This window comes from Petaurus breviceps, unplaced genomic scaffold (genome assembly GCF_028583685.1).
Source record: "Petaurus breviceps papuanus isolate PSGF00001 unplaced genomic scaffold, PetGlider_PUasm1.0 38, whole genome shotgun sequence".
Lineage (NCBI taxonomy): Eukaryota > Metazoa > Chordata > Mammalia > Diprotodontia > Petauridae > Petaurus > Petaurus breviceps.
In genome coordinates this window covers 91,468,188-91,493,658 of record NW_027186304.1, presented here as the reverse complement: position 1 = coordinate 91,493,658, position 25,471 = coordinate 91,468,188, and the positions used below count along the sequence as shown (strand labels likewise).

General features: G+C 37.4%; 1 long non-coding RNA gene and 1 pseudogene across 1 annotated transcript in view; both read left to right on the top strand.

The window, feature by feature from the left end:
• LOC138170671 (uncharacterized) overlaps nucleotides 1-25,471 on the top strand; it is a 321,824-nt gene that overhangs the window by 147,029 nt on the left and 149,324 nt on the right. The window lies entirely within an intron of this gene.
• LOC138170182 (prefoldin subunit 1 pseudogene) lies at nucleotides 23,316-23,831 on the top strand (annotated as a pseudogene).

The window sequence follows — 25,471 nt, the reverse complement described above, 5'->3', positions numbered from 1 at the left end:
TTGCCTAGCACATGATAGTCATGTAATAAATGCTCAGTGAATTAAACAGGATAAGTGTCATAAGTAACACAAATTGCTATGGAGAAAGAGCTCACAACCAATTAGGTAGACAGATAAGGATGAATGAATGAGGTGGCATTAGACTTCAAAATGGGAGGAAGACTCCATAGAATTTGAGCAGTTAGACATATAGAAGGGAGAACATTCCAAGTGGTCTAGAAAATGCAAGATTTCCTTGTTAGGCTAAACAGTAAGTGTGGGAAATCAATAGGCAGTAATGTTACTCTGACAAGAGTGGGGCACAATTAAAAAATAAGTTTAATTAGCAGAGTGAAATAATTGGGATCATTTTTACAAAGGTTAATCTGGCATTCATGTGCATGATGAATTAAAGGACAGAGAAGATCAATAAAAATACTAAGGTGTTAGACAGATCCTGGAATTGTCCACACATGAGAAAGAAATAACTAGTTCATACTGATACAGCATTTCAAATTTTGCAAAATACTTTGTAAACATTGTCTCATTTTGATCTGGGCAACGATTTTGTGATGTAGATGCTGTTACTAATTCATTTTATAGATGCCAAAAGAAAGGTTCAGAGGAGGCAAGTGAATTGTCCAGGGTCACACAGCAATCTAGACATGGAAGATGAGTCCATGTCTTCCTAATATCAATTTCACGGGTTCCATGATATCTCCCAAAAGGCAATGAAGACATAAGCTAGGATTAGAAGTGTGGTAATGGAAGAAAGAGAATGGATTCAAGAACTATAAAAATACTTATTATACAGTGTTCCTAAAATGTACATAAACTAACATATGGACTTTACCCAGTGCTTAAAAAGAGAATTCTAATTACTTTTCAATGTCACTAAACAAATACAGACTCAGAAAGGAAAAGGAATAAAATATATATTTTCATGAAGGAACATGGAAAGAAACAACCTGAAAATTGTTACAATATCATTTTTTCACTTCATTTTTCTCTAACTGTGAGGCCTACCTACTTTTAATAATAATCTACTGTTTAATTTCTGATAAAATAATATAAACATCAGCTCTTTGACATTCTGGAAACTAGTTGATAGATCTTGTTGAATGTTCACTCATATGAAAGACATATATACATACATACATTTATACACACTACATATATACACATATTCACACATACATATACATATGTACATATACATATAACACACACATATTTTCCTCTTGGTGCCAAAAATTGCGTAAATGATTGTGTAAAACCTTCCATTTCTGAACCATTTTCTGATTCTTTTATACATTTCCTTGGTAAAGAGCCCAGCAAAGACAATTCACCACATCTCATAACATAACTTGAAAACATATCATCCTGTTTTGGCCTTCTTATCATGATTGGCATCATCTAGTTTTGTCCTACATTTGGTGAGCCACCACCGTGGGCATAAGATGAGTTTTGTTTCAGAGAAGCAACTCTAAGCTTGCTAACCAACAGAAACAAGACACAGTAATTTTTGAATGCTTTCTTTGACTGGTCACCTTGCATCGGAAAATAAGCTTTTGAAGTGAGTTAATTAAGACATCTTCAAAGGGAATCACTAATGATGTGGCCCTGAGTCATCCACTACGCTGGCTATACCCTCCAACACAAAGCTTCACTGCTTTCTGTCAGTCTTTATGGCAATCTTACCTTTGCCCATCAACGCACCAGTCCCCATGGCTACATGCTGTTTCAAGACCTGGACATAAGACACTGAGATTCTTCTAATTGGCTTTGTGACTGACTTTACCAAAGGCATGGGTGCCTCTAGAGAAAAGGACGACAAAACTTGTCTTTTCTGAAAATGAGTCATAAACGTTTGCAAAATGGATGGTCTGTTGAGATATGAGTGTCTCTAGAAAGGATGATATGAGTCACAACACACTGAATTTGGAGAAAAATGTGAGAAAGGAACAAACCCCCAAAAGTATTTCTTAAACACATACTGTGTGCTAGGAACCTGAGATGAAAGACAAAACAAAGAGAAAAAAAGAGCAGCTGCTGCCTAAAGGGTAAATCTGCCTAAATCTACCTTTTACTGGGTAGATAGATATATACGCACATAGCTGGAAATAGGGACTGTGATTTCATTAATATAGGGAACTCCCGAATGAGGAAACATCCCCTACCAGTTCAGTTTGATCACTTCTATGTAATTTATAGTCTTGGAGTGTTGTCCAGTAAACTGAAAAATTAAGTGAATTGCCTAGGAACACAGTCAGTATGTTATGTTTGAGGAAGAACCTGAGCACAGATCTTTCTAGGCTGACTATCCATGACACCAAATGGCCTCTCACATGTTCCAAATAAGACAGAATTAATGATCTCTTCTAGATTGACAATAGGAAATATACACATCTCATAAGGTCATAATATCACAGTCCCACAGATTACATAGGTAACGTGAGAGAGTAGATTTGAACATAGGTCACAGCATCACATAATTAAAGGGAATTCAGAATTGGAAAGGATCAAAGTCGTCTTCTGATCTGACCTATCCCTGAAAAAAGAATTCCTTCTTTGGCAAGTAATTCTTTAGGATTTTATTGGAAAGGGGCAAGTCACTATCACCCAAAGTAGCCCAGTCCACCTATCTATAGTTCTAAATTTTAGTTTTTTTCTGACATTAAACCTAAATTTACCTCTTTGCAACTTCTACCCATTGCCTCCAGTTGTTCTCTGAGGAGCCAAATAGAATAAGCAAAACTTCTCTTAGGTCTTCTGGAGGTTATATATCCCCAGTTCTTTCAAAGTATCCTTAAGTGGTGTGAACTCAAGGACCTCTAACATCTTGGTTGTCTTCCTTTAGAGCAAGAGGTGTGTGTTTGTGTGTGTGTGTGTGTGTGTGTGTGTGTGTGTGAGAGAGAGAGAGAGAGAGAGAGAGAGAGAGAGAGAGAGAGAGAGAGAGAGAGAGAGAGTGAGAGAGAGATAGAGAATAAGAAAGAGATGTACACTGTTGGCAATCTGGTAAAAGCTATGAAATATTTCTTAAAATATTTTTAAATGTACAAAGTATAATACATGGCATTGCAAAGGAAACCAATTACATTAAAGTAATCTGTCTATCATTCTTATCTATATATACCTAATATACCTCTTTCTCTTCATTTATCTTATTTACTATCTACTATAATCATCATCATCTATCTCTATCATCTATCAAATTTTGTCTATCACCTGTCTCTCTATTTATCTGTTTGTCTTTCTATCATCTATCAATATATCTCTATCATCTCTATTTATCTATCTTTGCTTTTTGATCTATTATCTACCATCTATCAATTTTTCTCTATATCACTATCTAGTATCATCATCTATCTCTGTCTATCATCTACCTATCAAATTATGTATAACTGTCTTCTTATCTTTTCAGCATTTATCAATCTATCAGTCTATCTCCCAAATAATTTAGAAGGTGAAAAAAATGTTAGAATCAATGTTTTGGTGAAAATTAAGCTACTCCAAACTCTTCATTTGGTTTATTAATATCCCTCACTTTTTTGTTCCTTCCCCCCCTTTCCCCATCTCCCCAATTCCTCTCCCTCCCAATGTTAAAGGAAGCAATATTGGATAGAGGGACAATATTGGATAGAGTAGAGTTTGAACCAAGATAATGCTGAACAAATTGTCAACATTATCTTGGTTCAAACTCTACTTCAGATACATAGTGGAAATATGAGCCTAATCAAGTCACTTAACCTCTTTTGCCTCAATTTCCTCATCTATAAAGTGAGGGGTTGCATTGACCACCTCCAAGACTACTTCCAGCTTCAAATCAATGACTAGTTAATCTAATATAAATTTTTTTAAAAGTCTAATATATCTTCCCGGGTCTGCTGCCCTATTGACTTCTAGATAAAAGTGACTGACACTTCTGGCAAATGCACACCCAACCTGGGTAACTTAAAAACAATAACAACAATGATAGTTATGTCAAAATACAAAGTATCTTCTTTTGTCACACTACATGGCCATAATCTGTTGCACTTTTCCACATCCACCACACAGGCACACACACACACATGCCTGCACGCATGCACACACACACTCACACTCACACTCATATCAGCTAAAGAAATATTCAAGTTAAAATGGATGTCTTTCATGAAAGAATGAGTCTGCATGCCATAGAACCTTCAAATACTAAAATGTTAATTATGACAAGCTTGTATTGCTAAGTCAGCTTTTCCTTCCTTTAATAATAGTGAAAATGATTAGGAAATTAAAGCTATTCTTGAAGAAAAATCAAAATGTCTGAACTAAAAGACCAAACCACACACATAAATTAGCAGGTTAGTTGTATCACAAGAGGATTTCCTAGATGTTTACATATATATCAACTTGGAAAAATTTTATTTTTTCCTTATCTACAGCATAAAGTAGGGGTATTTCCATATTTATAAATTCACAAAGCAGAAACAAAAGTCTTTGAAAAACATTATATTTGGATTTAATAAATATCTGTTTTTAAATTTCTTTGTTTATTTTACTATTTCCTTTTTAATATTGTATACAGTGGCACAGATAACAAAATTATGGAAAGTTGTTTTAGAGAAAAGTTTCAAACAATATTCAGCAAAAATTCAAAAAGGAAAGATGTTAGGAAAGTCAATTTTTTCTAGTGAAATAAAAACTAGTTAATTTTAATTTATGCAAGGAGCAAAAAAACCTCACTATTTTTACTTAAACATTATAACCCTATTCTGTAATAATTATATAACCTAGAAATCTTTGGGGCCATTTGATGCTCTGTACATTGTTCCTAAATCTAAAGAGAATAAATAAATACAACTTCGTTAAATACGAGGCAGTTAGGAATGAATGGTAGCTAGTGGTTGGGGGTATCAAGAAATGTTTCACAGATTAAGTGGTACTTCAGATTCAACCTACAGGAAGAGAGAGAGTCTACAAGGTGAAGGAGTGAATATCAGGCAAGGGAGAAGGTTCATGCAAAGGCACAGAGAAAAGAGGTAGAGGCTTCAGTGTGAGGAACAGAGAGAAGGCTAGTTTGAGTATATTGCATAGCACAGTTCAAAAGGCGGAGTAGTGTCTATTGAGTCTATATACATATCTACCTATACATACATATATGTGTATGGACATATGTATATATTTACATGTATGTATGTATATGTACACACAAAACCACATACATATACACACTCATTACAGGATCACAGGGCTGAAGGGTACACTGAGAATTTGTTAGGACCATTCCTTTAGCTACAAACAGGATTAAGAAGTTAATTTGAAGATTTAAAGGTAACAGAAAATATGTTTCTTCATGCTAATACCCATTGATCATTCCTGCACTATATTATAACATAAATTACAGGTTAAATATTGTTTTATAGATCACCTTTTGCAATTCAATCCATCCTGCCTTAAGCATCACCCTAATATATTTTCATCTTCTGAATAACTGCAGTCTATTCTGCAAGTATTTGGTATGAAATAGAAACAATCCTGGTTGATTTTTATTAGCTACATTGAACCTGAAATGGTGCGGATAGGAAAAATGTTATTATCCATAAACTGTGCAAACATGACATAGAAATCAGAGGGAGTGTGTAGAAAGCATATAAGACCAACATATCTTTTTCTTGCAAACTATATCATATCACCAGAGGGACATTGGAAATGAGAGCTTTCAAAGTTTCGGGGCCGTTCTATGGCACATGCATTTAGAACTAGCAATTAACTGTAGAAATTATGGATAGAATGCAATTGGAAGTGAAAATCTAAAAAGTCTGCCCTGATCTGAGAAGACAGGTTGATGCAAAGCATCATCTCCCAAAGGCCCTTCTGTCTACGTAGTTTTGAAACATACACTGAACCAGCTGCCAAACAGGGCTTTCAAATGAAGGCTAGGGAAAAGGGGAAAAAGAAAAAAAAAAAGGTGTTCTGCATTTTCAGTAGATGCCATTTCACAAAGGCAAAAGACACTGCCTGTATGCCAAATAGGCAAAGGAGAGTGAGTTTGAAAATGATTAGAATAATGAAACTGGAAAGGATTAACTGCATTATCCAAACATGAAGCAATAAATAGTCCAACTAATCCCCCAGTTAGAGCTAAAGGAAACAAATGTGAGCATAGACATAAGGATTCCCACCCAGATAGCGCAGTTAACTTGTTGGATTTAACATACACACTCCCTAAAACAATGTGGAATATAGAAGAAAGAAATGAAGAGTTTGAAAAAGATCAAGACCTTGCACTGTAACGTTCTCTTTTTGTTTATTGCCTTCCTTCCTTCCCTCTTCCTTCCCTTCTGCTTTCTGTTTCCCTCCTTCCTCCCCTCCCTCCTTTCCTTACATTCTTCCTTCCCTCCCTCTCCCTTCTTCCTTTCTTCCCTCTCACACTTTCTCTCTTTTCTCTTTTCCCTTCCTCTCTCCCTCCCTCCATTCCTTTCTTCCTTCTTTCCGATATTAACTAATTTGGACATCCTAATGATCACATCCAAGACCTGAGTATAGGTTATTGATGATAGTTTATTGGAGTTCCTTGACAACTTGTTATGGGAAGAGGGGGATGGAGTTGAAACTAGGCCATCACAGTTAAAGAAGGCTTTTGTTTTATATTGTTTTGTTTGGGGGTGGAGTTTGGAAGGCAGGAATGATTTGATATATGCTGATCCAAGTATGTATTATCCTAATGAGTTAGGTACCACTGTTGCCATCCTGCTGACATTTGTTTTTTGGTAATTTTGTCTCATAGAAACCAAGGAGTGGTTCAGGTGTATTATACACTTCTCTATTTCCCTTCATTGGATTCACCCAGAAGGAAAAAAGTAATGTGTTTTCCATTATTTATGTGATTTTTTTTAACATTATTGCAATGAGTAATGTCAAATAAATAGCCTCATAGAAAACTTGCACAAAATATTTTCCCTTTTCTCTTTCATACATCAAATATGGATTATATTTTTAAAATTCCATTTGCAATTAAACATTTGAGCATTTTTTCTTACTTTTAGGATTAATTGTTGCCAGCATTACTTCTTCTTCTTTTTTTTTCTTTTTTTTTTGCTTTTTTGGAGGCAATCAGGGTTAAGTGACTTGCCCCAAGTTACACGGCTACTAAGTGTCTGGGGTAACATTTGAACTCAGGTCCTCCCGACTCCAGGGCCGATGCTCTGTTCACTGCGCCACCTAGCTTCCCCGACCAGCTTTACTTCTTCAAATACAAAAGAAGAAAAACAACAAATGGAAAATGCCATCTATTCATTGGGAGCTGCTTCTTCATTAAAGTCGTTGTGTATTTGTGTGTGTGTGTGTGTGTGTGTGTGTGTGTGTGGAAGGGTGGCACAGAATCCCCTACACTTGTACAACATGTTTGTCATCTCTTCAAGGTAAAAGAAGCTTCTTGCTGAAATTCATTCTGATAAGTGTTTGGGCAGTTGAATTTTGGAAAAGTTTATCAATTGTGGAGTAAGTGTGATCATCTATTTCTAACCAATGATATATTAGGTCATTTATTTGTGGCAAAATAAACATCTCAATAGTGCTTATTGTTTTTTACAATGAAATGTGTAAATCTTCCTTTCTGTTCCCCTGAAATTTAAGTTTTTGGTGGTAGGGATAAAAAAATAAGTAAAAGGCAGAGCTTCAGAAATCTCAAATGATTAATTTTTCTCCCATTTTATAACTCCATTACAAACTGCAGATAGACTGACAAGTAGATAGATAGATGAATAGATAGATAGGTAGATAGGCAGACAGACAGACATACAGATAGATAGATATATAGGAGAAACATATTTCTTTATATAGAAATATTTGAAAGGAATGCCTCATATAACAGAAACAGCTAAAAACATAGCCTTTATATGAAATAAATTACTTTCTACAAGATTGTTTATTGAGAGGTTGTTTAGTCACTGAAAAATAACTGTTATCCCAACCTTCTGTACCAGAGTTGTATCTTGATATATTTTGTGCATTTAGCAAGACAGTGTATTGTATGTAACAAATTTATATAATTCATCCCCAAATTTTACTTCCTCCCAGAAACTTAAGCCCTTCTTAGTTACTTGTCATAATTTCTTGAAAGCCAGAATGCCATTTGCTGAAATTCTTTTAAACATACATTTTCATAACTGCTTCATGTAAGTATAGCTCAACATCACTATGAGTGAAGTGGTAAACCTGTGTCATAAAAAAGTAATTGCTGTCTGGTAATATTGAATAATGTTTATACAATGTGTATTCACCTCTCTTCTTAACTGAGTTATAGTTTTCAGTCTTAATAGCAGACCATGATCATGATCTTGGTTTGTAGTGTCTTCCATAGCCATGAAGATTTGAGAAAGATCACTAATAGTTCATATTTTCGCTTTTATTTTTTTGAAAGCTTGTTTTTAGGGAAGTATTAGAAAATAAGTTCTTCATCACTCAAAGAGAAATCATTGCCATGTACTTTTTTATCCCTTTGATACTCAGTTCTCAATGACAATTTCCACATTTATTCAGCATATAATCTATTTGTAGATATAGTGCATTTGGAACACTTGCTCTGTCATTCTCTACTATTTCACTGGGGGGAAATGGCCAAGTGTAGGAGAACAAATCAATGTAAATAGTGCTAACAACAATATTTGGCCATCTCTTCTTAAGATATGAATGGCATCTAATAGACACGAATGGCTGATAAATAATTTATGTCCACTCCCATTTGAGTACACATTTTGCATGTACTTTGTGTACTGAATGAATGTAAACTATTAAAACATAAATGAAGACAACCCTATGTCACTTCCTTTCACAAAACAGGGTTTATTTCTTAAAAGTATCTCTAGTACTTGAGAGCTTATATTCCTATTGATAAGATTTTCCTTATGAATCACACCACCTAAAAACCTTAATTTGCTTATATCACTGATTAAGTAAATAGCTGATAATCATAACAGGTAATTATTTCAGGGCTTTAGGATTACACTCCTGTCAAATGGGGTAGCCATTTCAGAGACTTAAGTGGTGATTGACACTCAGGAGCATTCCAATATGTCAATCTTGAATATATAGAGTCTCTTAAAAATAAAAGGAATTGAGTAGAAACACAACTTTGTGGAGCCTGGAGATCTAATGTAAGAAAAATCACCTTGAAAATAAAGGAGAAATTTCCTGATAAAGCCCCAAATAATACTTAAAGTCAAATATACTATACACATTTAACTGTAAGAAACCTTCTGATCAGGTATAATTGCTTTTTATATGTTAGGAATCATGTTCTGTGCTGGGGAAAGAAAGGCAAAAACACAGGTCTTCCAGGTATTAACATCTTAATGGAGGGGTTCACCTTCTAATGATCTTTTGGGGGACAAGGAAACTGAAGCTCACAGATATCAGGCTTGTTGTTCAGTCGTTTCTCAATTGTTTCTGACTTTTTTTTACCCCATTTGGGGTTTTCTTGGCAAATATACTGGAGTGGTTTGGCACTTCCTTCCATGGCTCATTTTACAGATGAGGAAACTGAGGCACACAGGGCAAATTGATTTGCCCAGGCTCACACAACTAGTCAGTGTCTGAAACTGGATTTGAACTCAGGAAGATGAATCTTCCTTACTCCTGGTCCAGCACATTCTCCACTATACCATCTAGCTGCCAAACATTAGGCAACTTGCCCCAAATCAGATTCATAGTAAACAAGTGAGCCAGGGCTATACTCCAGAATTTCTAACACCTATTCCAATGAGTGGCCATTCCAGTATACCACACTGCTCCCATTGGTGAGGACTACAAAAACATTGTTAAAAGTTACAATACAGATTGAGTAGCTTCCTAATCCAAATCTGCATCAATATTTTATTATAATCTATATAGCATGCTCTCAAGGCTACCTAATGAAGAAATTCTAAATGATCTAATCACAAAGTATATCAATAAAAGACTATAAACTCCATGAAGGCAGGGAGTGTGGCTTAGATAGAGTTTGTACATGCCCCAGGACGAGCATTTTATTCTGCCTACCAGTATATGCTTAAGAAATGTTGACCTGTTAAGAATATATAACTTGCTAAGCATATTCCTCTCTTGAGTTCCCTAGACTGAGCAGCTTGGAAAGAGTAGATTATTTCATGTTGAAACTTCAGTTGGGGGGAGGGGGATTAATTCATCTCTTCCAGGAAATCATCAGGTTGTTTGGCCAGAGCAGTACTGCAGTTATGTGACTCATGACTCTGAACTGGTGTGGCCTCCCAACATGCTTTACTTTGATAGTTAAGTGCTGCGGTGGAGAGTTTTGGACTTGGAGTAAATAAGACCTGAAAAGAAATCTTGCCTCAAACTAGCTATATGTCCCTGGGTTACATTATGCATTTTCCCTTCCTTCTTCATTTCCTTTCTCCACAGAGCCAGAAGAGGCTATGTACATTGGGAGTACACCCTAGTCTGAGTCATTATGGGAGATTTTTGCTCCCTTTCTTTTCCTTGCCAGTGGGAGGTCAGCTTATGGCAAGGGCTGCTGCTTATCCTGAATGCAAGAATGTTTGCAGTTTCTGAGGGAATTGTTTCTCCAAGTGGGAGAGAATCCTGGGAAGGAGAGTGCTGGGAGCAGAATCCAAGTGGGAATATAGTCTACCTTCTTGCACTCAAAGGAGAGATTGAGTCTCACTGTCTCTAATGCTACAAAAAACCTTGGAGATGGTTACAACATGAATAAAACGTGTTGGACATAGAAATTTATTGTGTGTGATGTTTCTTTTTAGCCATGTGGCCATGAGGGACGAGGTAAACATGGCTGTGGTTGCCTGGAATTTGAAAAGGAGGAGATGTCGAAACACTCTTTTGGTTTAAGCCAAGAATTATGCTTTTTCATCTACCCTTTTTCAAACTGATTCAAGTAATTCCAATATTCAGATAGGCAGTCATTGTACAGTGAGCTGTATGGTAAAAAGGAAATGTCCATAATTTCAATGAATTGATTGGGCTCAATACATTCAGTGCTGAGACAGTAGTGCAAGATATTCGGGACAGAATATTTTTGCACCCCACAAAAAGTAACTAATTGTGGAAATGGACCACAGTGATGAAACATTTTTGAGGTAAGCTTGTCCAGGAACATAAACATAGCTATGACCTGAACAGTTCTAGCTTCTTATTGATCCATGGAAAAAGAGACCCCTTCACTGTATATGGTGGAAACATTTCAGTTGGATGGGGTCACTGTTTAGAATTTTAATTGAAGAGATATAATTTAAACTTAGAGCAGTGACTGAGAGTTTATGTGTGTCTTTGTATGTGGCTGTATGATTTCATTACTATAGGGAAATTCTAATAAACTCCCTCTGCTAATGCAGATTAGTACAATAGGGTTGCAGTCAACATATGTCAGAAGTGGAAATTGAGTCTCGGTCCTTCTGACTTGGAGACATTGGTTGCCTTTTCCACTAAGCACACTGTTTATTGAATGGCTTGGTATGCATACACACATCCATAAACATACACAAATACACAAAAACACATAATACATACACAAAAAAGCAAGAAATTTCCTTACCACGAGTTCCCTATACAAATGAAATAATAAATCAATTTCCATATATATATATATATATATATATAGGGTGTCCCAAAAGACTTAGTACAGGTATGTAACCTTGTACTAAAACTCTTGGGATAGATTGTATTTTCTCTCTTTCTGGCTGTATCTGACTGTATCTTTCTGACTGTCAGTCTATCTCTGTTTCTTTGTCTTTCTCTCTTAATCTCTATCTTTGTCTCTGCCTTTGTCTCTGTGTCTGTCTGTCTCTCTTTTATATACATATATATGCATATATAAAATCTGTCTCTGTCTCTCTCCTTCCCATCTATTTAGTTCTACGTGCATAAAATGCTAGAACAAAAGTTTCAATTTGGTATTTATAGACATGCTATTTCACGAATTTCCTGGTATACAATATTTATCTAAATACCCTTTTTTTTTTTTAACATTTTTTAAAGCAATCGGGGTTAAGTAACTTGCTCAAGGTTACATGGCCAGTTTTTTTCTGGGTGTGGTGCTGAATACCCTTTTTAAGGGTACTAGAATATGAGGGAGTAAAACTCATCAAATGTGTATACTTTCATTACTGAATGTAAATGCTCCATATTTTAAAGATCACTTAAGGTAGTGTTTTTAAAAGAAATGAAGTTTACATAGCATAGAGTCTGTTTATTAAAAGAAGGAATGGAGAGGAGTGTATAGGTATATGTATGTATGCATGTGTGTGTGTGTGTGTGTAAGAGTAATGGTAGCTTTCATGTTAAAGAATCCATGACATTTGAAGAGTGCTAACCAAAGTTTTATGCACTAAGCGTGAAATAGGAAATGCAGTGCTCATAGCCAACGGTTAAGATCCTCTTATCTCACTGCAGAGAGAAACTGAACCCTGTGTGTTGCTGTTGCTTCTGAGACAGCCTACTATGTTTATCACATATGTGGAAAAAGGCTTCAAAGAAGGATTTTCTCCTCCTGTGGCTTCTCAAGATCATTGTTGCTATCCAATATTATTTATTAAGCTTACATGCATTTTGGTTTCTATCAATGGAAGGTTCATTGAAGTCAACCGAAAATTCAGGCAGTAGGGATTCTACCGAGAGCATTTTTTTTATTGTGATCTTCTAGTGTTTTGTGTATATGCAATCTTGTCACTGATTGACTTTTCTTATGACCACAAATTCTGAAATTTTAGCAGCTTATATAACTTGGGAGAAACAAACAAACAAAATGTTATATATAATCCAATACAACTTACTGATACTCGACACTTCAAGCATGCATTCAGTTCCTTTGAGGTCTTTAGCAAGGGTTAACTCACTTGATTGCAGTCAAGTAAAGCTTCTGCTGATAAGTCTTTCATCATGCCCTTTGTCTTAGCTCTCTAGGAAATCCTTAATAAGTTCTCTTTCTGGAAGCAAAATTATGACAAATTTCGATTCCTTCCAAGATTACATCTGCCCCCTTTAGGATTGTTGTGAAGATACAATAATATTTGTAAAATACTTTTGAAATACTAAAGCAATATCTAAGATATAAATATATATGTATACATGGTTGTGTGTAAAATGTCACATGTTTACATGTATATATTTGCACATGCATAGATAAAATGTGTTTCAAAATATATATAAATATGCAAATATAGACATATTTATGTATATATAATCTTTAAATTTGCATCCATGACTCCTATGTATCTTGAGCCAGACCTAAATCTTCTCTGGTGGAACCAAACTCAAACTGCCTAAGCGGTCTTCTGCAACCCTTTACAAAATCTTCATCATCCTCAGTTAAAGGGAGACCTTGCAGATACCTTGTAGGTTAAGGTTTGCTTTAGACTAGCAAGCTGATATGAACTATTCCCAATGATCTCTTAAGCTGTAAGTCCTCAGCCAGCCCATGCAGCACTTAAAAGCTGATCATCATTTCAGCAGCAGCTGTTGCTAACTCAGGATGTTCTTAACTTGTGGGTCCAAAGTGCTGCTGCATCTTTTAAAACCTAAGGAAGAAAATCTAAGTGTCATGGAACATTAAATATGATTTAATATACCTAAGATCTATGACCCAGATGTAAGAGTTTTCAGAGATAGCAGTGAAAGCATTTGGAAATGGTAGCTTTTACTTTAAACATCTGTACAAGCCAAGAGATGCATTTAAAAAGGCTAAGGCTGTGTTTCAGATAAGCAAATATGAAGAAATGGAAAATTCAAAAGTACAGTAATGGTGAAGCCCTATTAGAGACTGGAAAAAATGAGCCTCCCTGCTTCTCTAAACCTTCTTTCATTTTCACAGATGAAAAATTAATCAAAACCTTGGAGAAATCAAACAGTTTGGTGATTTTGAAATATTTGGATAAGTGGATTTTTTTAAACATTAAGTTTCAGTTAAAAAAAAAAAACCATAAAGTGCCAGAAATTTGAGATACTGTTCCTAGGAAATTTACAGTATATTTTTGACCTCACAGACTAAAAGTTTTGACATCCTCCAGATAGCTCTCTGAATTTTCTGATATATATCCAAGCCTATGGATGTCACGTACCCAAATTATAATTCAGTAATATACATGACTAAGTGGTTTTAGATTTTGACCAGATCTTCCTGGCAAGGCCTAAGGCCCAAGAAAAGAAGGTACAATGTTTCTGAGGACAAAGAAGAAAAGAATGAGAAGGCAAGGGGAGGAGCCAGGGTTCCTTGGTCAATGAAAAGGCTATGGATTTGGGAGGTTTGGATCACAGATTCACTTCATGGCACATAGGTGCTGGGTGTAGATTAAAGATGCCCTCAGGTATATTTCAAGTTCTTTTATCCTGTCATCCTTACCTCTAGTATTCTCTATAATACTAATCACTGGCTGAGGTTCATTTTTTTTATTGATTGGCCCAGGTTTGAAGCTTTGATTACCTTTGTACCAAGCAAGACCCTGACTGATAAAGCCTAGTACCCTGCACCTAAGAGCCTAGGGAATAACACTGTTGCCTATGACACTGGACATTCTTTCAGTTCAGCCCCCATAGTCATCATTGAGGAGAGAAATTATTCAAGAAAAGGTACCACTTTTATCATCACAACCAGCAACAATGGCTGGGCACCTGTTATCAACAGGCAGACAACTAACTGCAATAGCTCTGAAGGTAGAAAATCTATGGGCCAGCTCCCACCCCTTCCATGCCCAGACCACTGGCCCTGCTTCCTGACTCAATCCTCACAGTCATTGTCTTGGAAGGAAATTCCAGTGGACGAGGGGTCAGCCCCATCAAGTGCCACTCAAAGGACTGGCAAATCAATCTAACTGAAACATTCAGGCACCCTGAGGGAGGCACAGGAGAGAATAGACTAGGTACATAAAAACAACAGCACGTTGACCAACATTTCCCCTCAGAGTCTGATGGATACAGTCCCATATGTATGTACATAAGCTCATTCAGTCATGCCCAACTCTTCAAAACTGTGTGAACCACACTGTCTAGGAGGTTTTCTTGGGAAGGATACTGAAGTGGTTTGCAATTTCCTTTACTTTATAGTCCAGCAGCCTATACCAAGGGACCTTTTGAATAACAATGCTTCCAACCAGTGTTGTGCTGGGAAATGTTTAAGAACCATCTGTAGTGCCAATGGAATATTTACAGCACCTACTATGACTATAAATATTCCCACATGGTGTTGATGACAAAATATAGCAGATTCTCCATATAAAAGACATAAGTGAAGCATTTATACAGACATCAGAAAACCAAATCCCAAAACCAGGAAGCCAATTTCATCATAATAGCAAAGAAGTTAATAAGCCCTAACAACAGGGAACCACAGCATTCTTTAGCCTTCCCACAAACCCATAGAAGATCAGTATCTATTCACAAACTTGATTAACTCCTTGTCTGGGCATACTCCCTCTCCCACCATCTCTCTGGCTCTGACTCCCAGCTTCCTGTGGCCTCTGCTCCACCCTTCAGCAAACACCTCCCACCACAGTCTCCATGTGATTACATTCAGCCTATTAAGGGGCAAAGCTTATTTTCAAAGAAGAGAAGGTCTTCAAATTCCCCTAGGTTCATTAAAGGGAGGGGAAGATCTTCAAATTCCCATTATTTACACTATCTCACCAAAATAAACAAAAACACAAACATAACATAAAGCACACTTTTAAATTTAATCTGCATTTTTAACATTTCCTTAAGTCTAGACTTTTAACAAAATAATCCATTAAGCATTGATGTGTAGTAGCAAAATTTAACTATCAACTTTCCTGAGCTAGTGGTTTGAAGTGATTGCAACATAACCTGTTTCAGTCTACCTTCAAACAATATAACATTAGAGAATGATATGATTTTGTCTGTGGAAATGACATTAAAAAGAGGTATTTTCATCTGCTTTGCTACTGTACCCTAAGGACCTTTCTGTGTGACTCACAGCTGAAACCTTCCATATGGATCATTGTCTCTGGTAGAATATGAGCTCCTGGACAGAAAAGACTGCCTTACTTTTTGTTTTCCTGTTTGTATTCCCAGGGCTTAGCACATGGTAAGTGCCTGATAAATGGTTTATTCATTTATTCGTTTGTACATTCATTCAAAGCCAAGTGTTCTATCTTGCCTCTGTTTAACTCGTTGCCTTAAGGAAACAAATTAACACAATGTAGACAGTAATTATTTAGGACTAAGATTTTAAAAATATCTAGTGATTGCTTTTAATAGCTTTTAACTTATCTTTCACATGTTTCTCACTCTTTGAGGTATGGTCTAGAAAAATGTAACTCAATTATTCTCAGCTCGATACATATGCCTGCCTTTTATTTTTCTTTCTGTAGAGATAATATAGAATTCCCTTGTATATAACTATTCCATAATAACGATATTGGAGGAGGATGAGGAAGAGGATGATGATGATTTCTTTGGTTTATACTCCTTGTTTAATAGTTATTTAATCTTACTTCACTAATTCAATCAGTCAAGTCAGTCAATGAGGATTTATAAAGCATATATTATTTGACACCCACTCTGCTGCCACACACAAAGAAAGGCAAAAATAAACAAACAAACAAAACCCCCCAAAACAAGCAGCTCTTTTTCTCTGGAACCTCAGTCTCACGGGGAGATCATTGTTTGTCCTTCCTTTCAAAAGAGGGCCAATGACACCACATACGTTATCTTGCTTTGAGTGTGAATTGGATTTAAATGAGGCAGAGTTGCACAAAATTGCCAGTCTCACTGTCTCTTCCAGAGTCATCCAAGTCCAATGGCAAGACAAGTAAAACTGGCAATGGCACAAGATGCAGCAGCTGACCTTGGCATCTTCTGTTTCTGATCAAGCCCTAAATTACCCACAGTGCCTGCTTTAGCCGCCGTTAAGGCCATTAGAACAAATTGTTCTGATCCACCCATTCCACTGAAGGAAGTCTTCACATGCTTGTAGTAAAATCCCTCTAACTCACTGACAGTTGTGAGGTTTATTGGTTATCTTCAACCTGTTGCAACTATGTATGAACAAGATCCATAGAGGATAAACTGAGTATAGTCTCTGAGGGAAGGGACCAGCATGAATAAGGATCAGGTAAGGCTTCTTACAGAAGGCAGGACTTTAGCTAAGACTTGAAGGAAGCCAAGAAAGCCATGAAGCAGAGATGAGGAGGGAGAGCATTCTAAGAATGGAAGAAAGTCAAAGAAAATGATCAGAGTTGGAAGATTGAGTGTTCTGTGCAAGAAACAGCAAGGAGGCCAATATTCTTGGTTTGCTAAGGATGTGTAGGGGATTAAGATGTAAGAAGACTGGAAAAGTAGGATGGGGTCAGGTTATGAGGGACTTTGAAAGCCAGAGAATTTTATATATTCGTCCTAGAGTTAATAAGGGATCACTGTAGTTGACAGAATATGGGGATGATTGGTCAAATATGTGTTTTAGGAAGATCACTTTGATATCTTTATAGAGGCTGGGCTGATGAAGTGGGTAAAAATATCAGGCTGGGAGACCAATCAGCGATTTACTGAAATAGTATGTGTGAGGTGGTGAGGGAGGAAGCTAGATGTCACAGTTAGAATGCTGGGCCTGGGTTCAGGAAAGACTTGTCTTCCTGAGTCCAAATCTGGCTTCAGATACTTAATGTGTAACCCTGGGCAAGTCACTTAACTATATTTGCCTCAGTTTCCTCATCTGTAAAATGAGCAGGAAAAGGAAATGGCAAATTGCTCCAGTATCTTTACCAAGAAAATCCCGAATGGGGTCACAAAGAGTTGGTCACAAATAAAGTGACTAAACAAGAGATGATAGGGTCTACACCAGGGTGCCAGCAATGTAGAAGAGAGAAAGCATATGAGAAATGTTAAGCAGATAAAATCAACAGGACTTGACCACTGACTGGATATGGGAGGTGTGAGAGAGAATAGGTGAGGATGACACATAGGTTGTGAGCTAGATCAATCACTCCTTTATAACTTGTAATCTTAAAGAATTATTTGCTTGGGGAACTGAGAGGCTCAATTAGTTCCCATGACCACAAACCTAGTGCGTATTAAATCAAAGACATGCTCTAATTCAGGCCTTTGTAGGGGTTTGGTGCTAACTTTTTTTTTTTTTTTAGCAACCAGCTCTCTGAGCAAAACAAAAACAACAAAAAAAAGTGGACGCATAGCATTTAAGTTTAATATGCATTGTTAAAATATTCTCTGTCAGTTTCTCAAGTTGAGACAATCAACAAGACAATAAGTGAGGCCCTGATTTGTAGTGTTTGCCGGTTTCCAAGGTATAATACTCATATTGATAATTTAACAGTTGGTTCTTTTAAATTATTTCAACCTGGTTCCATCACACCTTTGTCTTTATGACTCCAAGGCTGACTTACCAATTCTACTTAGCTTCTTCTCACTTGACTTCATACTGCGTTGTTATATTCCTTAGCTCATAAGCCTGTCTAAGATACATCTGGACAAGAGTCAATGTAACTGTTTTTTGGACACTAATATTTGTATTCTTAATGGCTTTACTAAACTTAATCATAGAATTATTATGAATAAAATTAGTATTTAATATACTCCAGCCAAGTGGTAACTCATGCAGTTGGAAATTTGCTGAAAGTAGTGTAGAAGTTGGTTCAGGATAACATTTTTTTAAAAAGTCACTGTGAAACAACCACAAAATAAATAATGTTGTATATGAATTATTTAGAGTGGGTTACATTTTAGAATCTAAATAAAAGAGGGTGAGGAATGGTGGACATTGCATAAGGGTTCGAATCTCTGGTATGAACTCAATATTCCACATCCTGAAGTGATGGCTACTCTTATAGAAGATTCAACTTAAGGTTTTGGCTCAGATTTTTAGGGTTTTATGAAACAGACCTAGATACAGTTACCGAAAAGTGACTAAGTTGTTTGCATGCTGTGCACTTGACTGGGAGTTCCTTGAAGGCAAGGCCTGTCTTTTAGCCTTCTTTGTCTCTCCAGCACCAAGCACAGTGTGATGCACCTAGCTGGCACTTAATAATGTTTATTGACTGACTTGAAAAATTTCCTTGTAGTGTATTCTTTAACTTTATTCTCCTTAGTCTGTAATTAAGTCCTGAACTAACTCAAACAAGTATATCACTAGTGAAAGATGATCAATTTAACCAAGAGGGCCAGGCTGTGTACCTTCTATACTTACCTCTACAATAGAATAATAGACTTGAAAATCAGACCGGCTTAAACTTGGGGGAAAAGAATATTAGTATGGTTAAACTAAACTGGGGCACTCTTGGAATAACTGCTCTTATGAGGGCATGGGAGTCTTAGATTTTAACCTGGAGAAATTCTTTTAGATCATATTGTTCAAATCTTAATTTAAGAGATTAGGAGACTGTAATGGTAATGGGAATTTGAAGATCTTCTGTGCCCCTTAATAAGCCTAGGGGAATTTGAAGACTTTCCCTGCTTTGAAAGTACACTCTGCCCCCTAATAGGTTGAATGTAGTCACATGGGGGTTGTAGTGAGAGGAGTTTGCGGAAGGGTGGAGCAGAGCCTAGAAGAAGCTGGGATTCAGAGCCAGAGAGACAGCGGAACAGAGAGGAAACACAGGCAAGGAGTTAGTCAGGTTTGTGAGTAACATATTGATCTTGTATTGGTTTGTGGGAAGGCAAGGATCGTGTGGCTCTCTGCTATACTGTGGTGCATTAACTTCTAAGTTGCTATGATGGATTCAGTTTCCTGGTGTTGGGATTTGGTTTTCTGGTGTCTGAATAAATGCTTTGCTTCTGTCTTCTATGTGGAGAGTTTGTTATTATTTTGTGAGCGTGCACCATGGAGGAATATTTATAGTCACAGTTGTCATATTTATCATGATTGTGGGTGCTATGAATATTGCATTGGCACTACAGAGACTTTGATCCAAAGTAGGCAAGGAATATCTTCAGATTATTGTGCCCCCTAGCAGGACTAGGATTGGGTAAACCCAACCTTGGTTCATAGATCAAGAAGGCAGTTTGAAGCACTGGAGAGAGTTCTGAATTTAGAATCACAAAATGAAAGTTCAAATCCAGGCTCTGCACTTATTGTCAGTGGGACTTTGGGCAAATCACTGAACCTCGCAACATCTGGATTTCCTCATTAGCAAAATGTGGAAACTGGATTAGATCAGTGCTGTTAAAGCCAAATAAAAATAGAAGCTACTAATGTATGCATAAGGATCCCTGTGAGCTGTAAATTGGCAGTTTAAAAATGTAACGTTATCTGTGTTTATTGTATTTGTATTTATTTTATTAAATATTTCCCAACTGCATTTTAATCTGGTTCAGGTAAAATTACAGAGTACTGAGGGCCACATGCAACCCATAAGTCTTGTGCTCAACAGACACTAAGGCTCCTTTTAGCTCTAGATCTATGAGCCTATGAATTCTCTCTCTCTCTTGAGATTTGTCTGAAATCAGAAGTCAGTATAAGCTAAACTTCAGATAAGCATACGGGAAGAAAATAATTTTCTTCCCATCTTGACTACCCAATCTTATCCACTTATTTCTTTCCAATAAAAAATGCTGTTAACAAAACATTGAACTTCATAATACCTTCAGAACTGAAAGAAACCTTAGAGTTCACTAAGTCTAGCTCTCTTAATTTATAGATAATGAGAACAGAGAAGTTAGAAAACAGGCTGAAAGTCACATAGGTAGTAAGTGGCAAAACTAATCTTTGACCCCAGGTCTTCTAAGCCCAAACCCAGCATTCAGTGCATTGCACCATCCTGCTTCTGTGATGACAGTTATAAAACCAGTGAATAAATACCAGGTTTGTGAATACACTCTAATTTATGCCTAGACTTTACTTACATTAAACCAGGAGCTATCACTATACTTAATTCAATGTTCTTTTGATTTTGAGCTAAACCCAACTCCCAGGAAGCTATTGAATCTACACAGATGGCTTCTATATTGATAAGCTTAATCTATGTGCTGCTTCAGGGAGCCATACCTGTATTTTCAACTACATAGACATCTCAAATTCAGTATATCCAAAAATTAGTATAATAGATTTATCTAAAAGCTTGCTCTTCCTGAAGACTTAACTATCTCTGTTAACTACGACAGCATTCAACTACCCAGTCTTCAATATCTTAAAGCTTAGTGCAGTCTTTGACTCTTGCCACACCTTCACCACTCATTCAGGTACCAAATCTATCTCCCCTAAGATTATTCTTTCACCTATTAGAATGTTAACTCCTTGAGGGCAGGGACCAACTTTCCTTTTGTTTTTATATCTCCCCCCCCCAATTTCTGGCACATAGTAAATTCTTAATAAGAGCTTTTACTTAATGAATTCACTTTATACCTTCTAGGCACTGGTCAAACTAGACTGTTCACCTCCAGAACAGTCCTGCATTATCTTGTCTTCTTACTTTGCTCATGTTTTATCTTTTATGACACATTGTCTTTCAACTTATTAAACTGATATCCATAATTTCAAGCCAAGTTTAAAGGTCCTTAGAAGGATAGGAATATAGAAATTCGTCAAGGCTATTCCAGAATAGTCATACTGAGTGATTGTAGAAGTACATTGGCAGTATTTACAAAGACATTCATGAAATAGAATAGCAGGATGCCAAGAAATGCATTCTGATAAGAAAAAGGATCTGATATCAGTACCAGGTCAAAAGTTGTTTGGGATCATAGTGATCTAGTTCTCCCATACTGAAAAATTAGCATGATTAGTATTATGTCTCTAAATATTTAAAAAAAAAACTAGATGTTCATGGTATAGCAATCTCCTGGAGGGGGAAAGGGAAGAAGGCCCAGTAGCAACTCCATGCTATGTCTAGATATTAACTGCATTATCCTGAAGGTTAGATTGTGGGCAAGGGTATAAATCTGATTTTATTGCCCTCAAGGATGTTTATTGATTGGCCCACTTGAGAAGCTTTGATCACCTTTGTACAAAGCAAACCTTGACTGATAAAATCTAGTATCCTGAACCTAAAAGCAAAAAGAAAGACAGTCCCTGCTCTCAGGAAGCTCATATTCTAATATATGAAGACAACTCATAAAAGGGAGACAAAAAGGTGGTGAAGGGGGCAAAGTAGGAAGGTACTCAGTACTGAGCCAGGGTAGAAAACAATCCAGTGAAACTCAGTGAGCAGTGCAGTGAGAAGAGGAATGACAGCCTAACTGGGAATAATCAAACAATCAGAAGGTCAGGCCTTACGATAGAAGGTACTTCCAGTGAAAGAAGTAGTTGAGCCTTGAGTTTCCAGTGGGTCAGTCAATAAATATTTAATATGCCCTGTGATAAGCTAAGAACTGGGGATACAAAGAAAGACAAATGGCAGTCCCAGTCTTCAACAAGCTTATCATCTAATTTGGGAAGGGAGCAAGCAAAGGAGGCTAAAAAGTAGGTGTAGGATGTGTGTGGGCAGGCGATGTTGGGGAGCTTTGGGGGTGGTAGACAAAGTCCTATGGAGAGGATTCAGCAGGGAAGCTGCTATAAGCATAGCATCTACACCCAGAAGAATTTCTTACAATGTAATTTCTAGCCATAAAAGGAACTTTTCCAAAAGGCATGGGTCAATCTCAGAGTAAACAAAGGTCCTGTCTCTCTAGCAAGGTTAACCACTTCCAATGAAAACAGTATTTATTCTTTTTTTCTAATTTAGCAGAGATAAATTATCTATAGGTCACAGAGTTACAATGAATAATTACAATTGTATCCAAATCTGAACAATGCAAACTTAATAAATACAGCCCTCCATGGAAACTGAATTGCTTTTCAATCCTTTGTATTCACACAAGGTAGCTGGTGATAAAAGTTCCTAATATAAGTCCCTATGCAGAGAAATCATGGGCCAGGAAGCTTGTCTCATTACTTCATGATGTTAAAGAGGCCACTACTGGAAGTGTGATTCCATTTAGATTCATCAGCATCAGACAGTACCGATCTTGACGCTGCTGGTATGGAAAGAGACTGAACTTTGAATCCAAAAACCTAATTTATAGTTCTGGTTCTGACATTTATCACGTGCCTTTGGTGAATCATTTAATCTGCTTGTCTCAGTTTCTACTTTAAATTGCAGTTAATAATATTTGCACTTGCCTAAATTAAAGGCTTATTGGGTGCTGTAAATGACTGTAATTACTAAGGTTAGGGATGGAAACTGGGATCTAAGTGGTAAAGGGAACCCCTGAATCTTCCAAATTCTTTCCCTACAAGGGAAGAATACAGTTAAAATTAACAATCTGAATTAAAAAGAAACTGAGGACAAAGTTACTGAGCCATCTCTGACTGAATTTTCAAAGCTAGCATTTGCATAACAAATTAGGTCACTTGACTTCTCAGAGGTCAGAGACAAGTAATGTTTATACAGAACTGATTTTTATAAAAGAAAAGAATAATTTTTAAAAAATGACAGACTTGTGAAAAATACTTCGATTGGAGTGCGCAGGCGCAGAGTTCCGGCAATGATGCCTACCCCTGTGGACCTGGAGTTGAAGAAGGCTTTCACAGAACCACAAGCCAAAGTTATTGATACTCAGCAGAAGGTGAAGCTTGCAGATATGCAACGAAACAGCATGCACATCTTAGCAGATCCAGAAATTATGACTTTGGTAAATGAGACTCACATGTATGAAGGGGTAGGGAGAAGGTTTATTCTTAAGTCAAAGGACGTAATTCACAACCAGCTGTTAGAGAAGCAGAAGATGGCAGAAGAAAAAATTCAGGAGCTAGAACAGAGAAAAACATACCTGGCGCGCAACGTGAAGGTTGCAGGGGACAGCTTTCGGGAAATGCTGATGGCCAGCAGGGCGCAGTAAAAAGTACCACGACAAAACCTTGATTGGACCCCCTTTCCCTGCTCCAACTGGGTGGGACGGAGCGGACTCTGGTGTGCTTCAACCTGGAGGGCATTTTGGAAATCTTGCTTTTATTTGGCCCAGTCTTAGGGTGCTGCCTACACCGTGATGGCCTCCAGCAACTCCTGCAGGGCCACCTGCCTATCCTTGGCCTGGGCCTGAGGCTGAGAGGAGGAGAGTTCTAAGCAACAGAGGTACCCCCTGCCCTAGGACTCAATGTTACCATTTTTTTTAAACAAATAAAAAGTATCCATCCTTTTAAAAAAGAAAGAAAATAGTGCGATTGGACAAGACGGATCACCTGACTAGTTAGCTTCTCCCAGGTTTTTTTAATTCTAGGACTTAGAAGTGCTTTCCTTACAGGTAGGGCCTTTTGTAACCAGAAAGCATAAGGGGAAAGAAGAACTTGTGGTGAGAAGTTAGCAGTTGCCCCTTCCCCCTACCCCAAACTTCCTTAGAAGGGTCCATTACTCAACTTAGGTTGTGTTTGTCCTTTGTTTTTGAAGAGGACCATGGCTTCAGGGAAATGATGACATGACTTGAAGTTGACTTTGATTTGAGTGAGGGATGGCTGTGCAAGTTTACCAGCCTCACTTTCTCTTCCAGAGTCATCTGGGTCCAGTGGCCAGATATTTATCAGGAAGACTGGAGATGGTCCAGGATGCAGTGGGAGACCCTGGTCCTATTAGGTGAAGGCCTTTGCAGGTACTCAAGGAGAGTGAGGTAATGCCCATTCAGTGAGTAGACCTTTTTAAAAAATGAGACAAGAAATGACCCCTTTAACTAGAAAAAGAAAAGAAAAAAAATCAAGGTGGGATTGGGAGACCCTCAGGCTTGCTGTTACCAAGAGAAGCTGATAGATAGGTGATTCAGCTTGTCCTCTCCCTCTCCCTCTCTTTCTTCTCTCCAAAATAAGGTCAATTTTGATTGCCAGAAGCTGTCCACTTAACTTGGGGTTTACTGGCTAAATTCCTTCCTTCCTTCCTTCCTTCCTTCCTTCCTTCCTTCCTTCCCACTTCTGAAGTCATAGGTCCCTGCCCAGGCTCCACTTAATGGCTGTATTTCTTTGGAACTGCAAGCTTGTTCCTTTCCTTTCCTTTTCCTTTTTCTTCCCCTTTCCCTTCCTCTTTCCTTTTCCCTTTCCTTTCCTTTCCTTTTTTCCCCCTAATTTAAGGGGCCATCTCTTGACTCACTTTTTAAAGAGGTCTGTTCACTGAATGGTCATTACCTCACTCTCAGTGAGAACCTGCAAAGGCCTTAGCTGAAAAGGGCCAGCATCTCCCACTGCATCCTGAGTCATCTACAGTCATCCTGATGAGTATTTGGTCACTGGATCCAGAGGGCTCTGGAGGAGAAAGTGAGGCTGGTGACCTTGCACAGGCATCCCCCACTCAAATCAAAGTGAACTGCAAGTCCTGTCATCATATGCCTGCTGCCAGGGTTCTCTTTGGAAAAGAAGGACAAACACAACAACTCAACTTAGGCTTTAGTTCAAGAAAAAAAAAAAAGAGTAGTTTATTCCCTAAGGCTGGAAAGGGTAACTTAACCTCCAGCTAACCTATTTCCAGCTGCCAAAAAGAGGGAGTTAGGCTTTGGTCAAACACTTCTCCCCCCACCTCTGCCCCTTTTCTGCCAGAAAGGGAAACCTAACCTTTAAAATGAG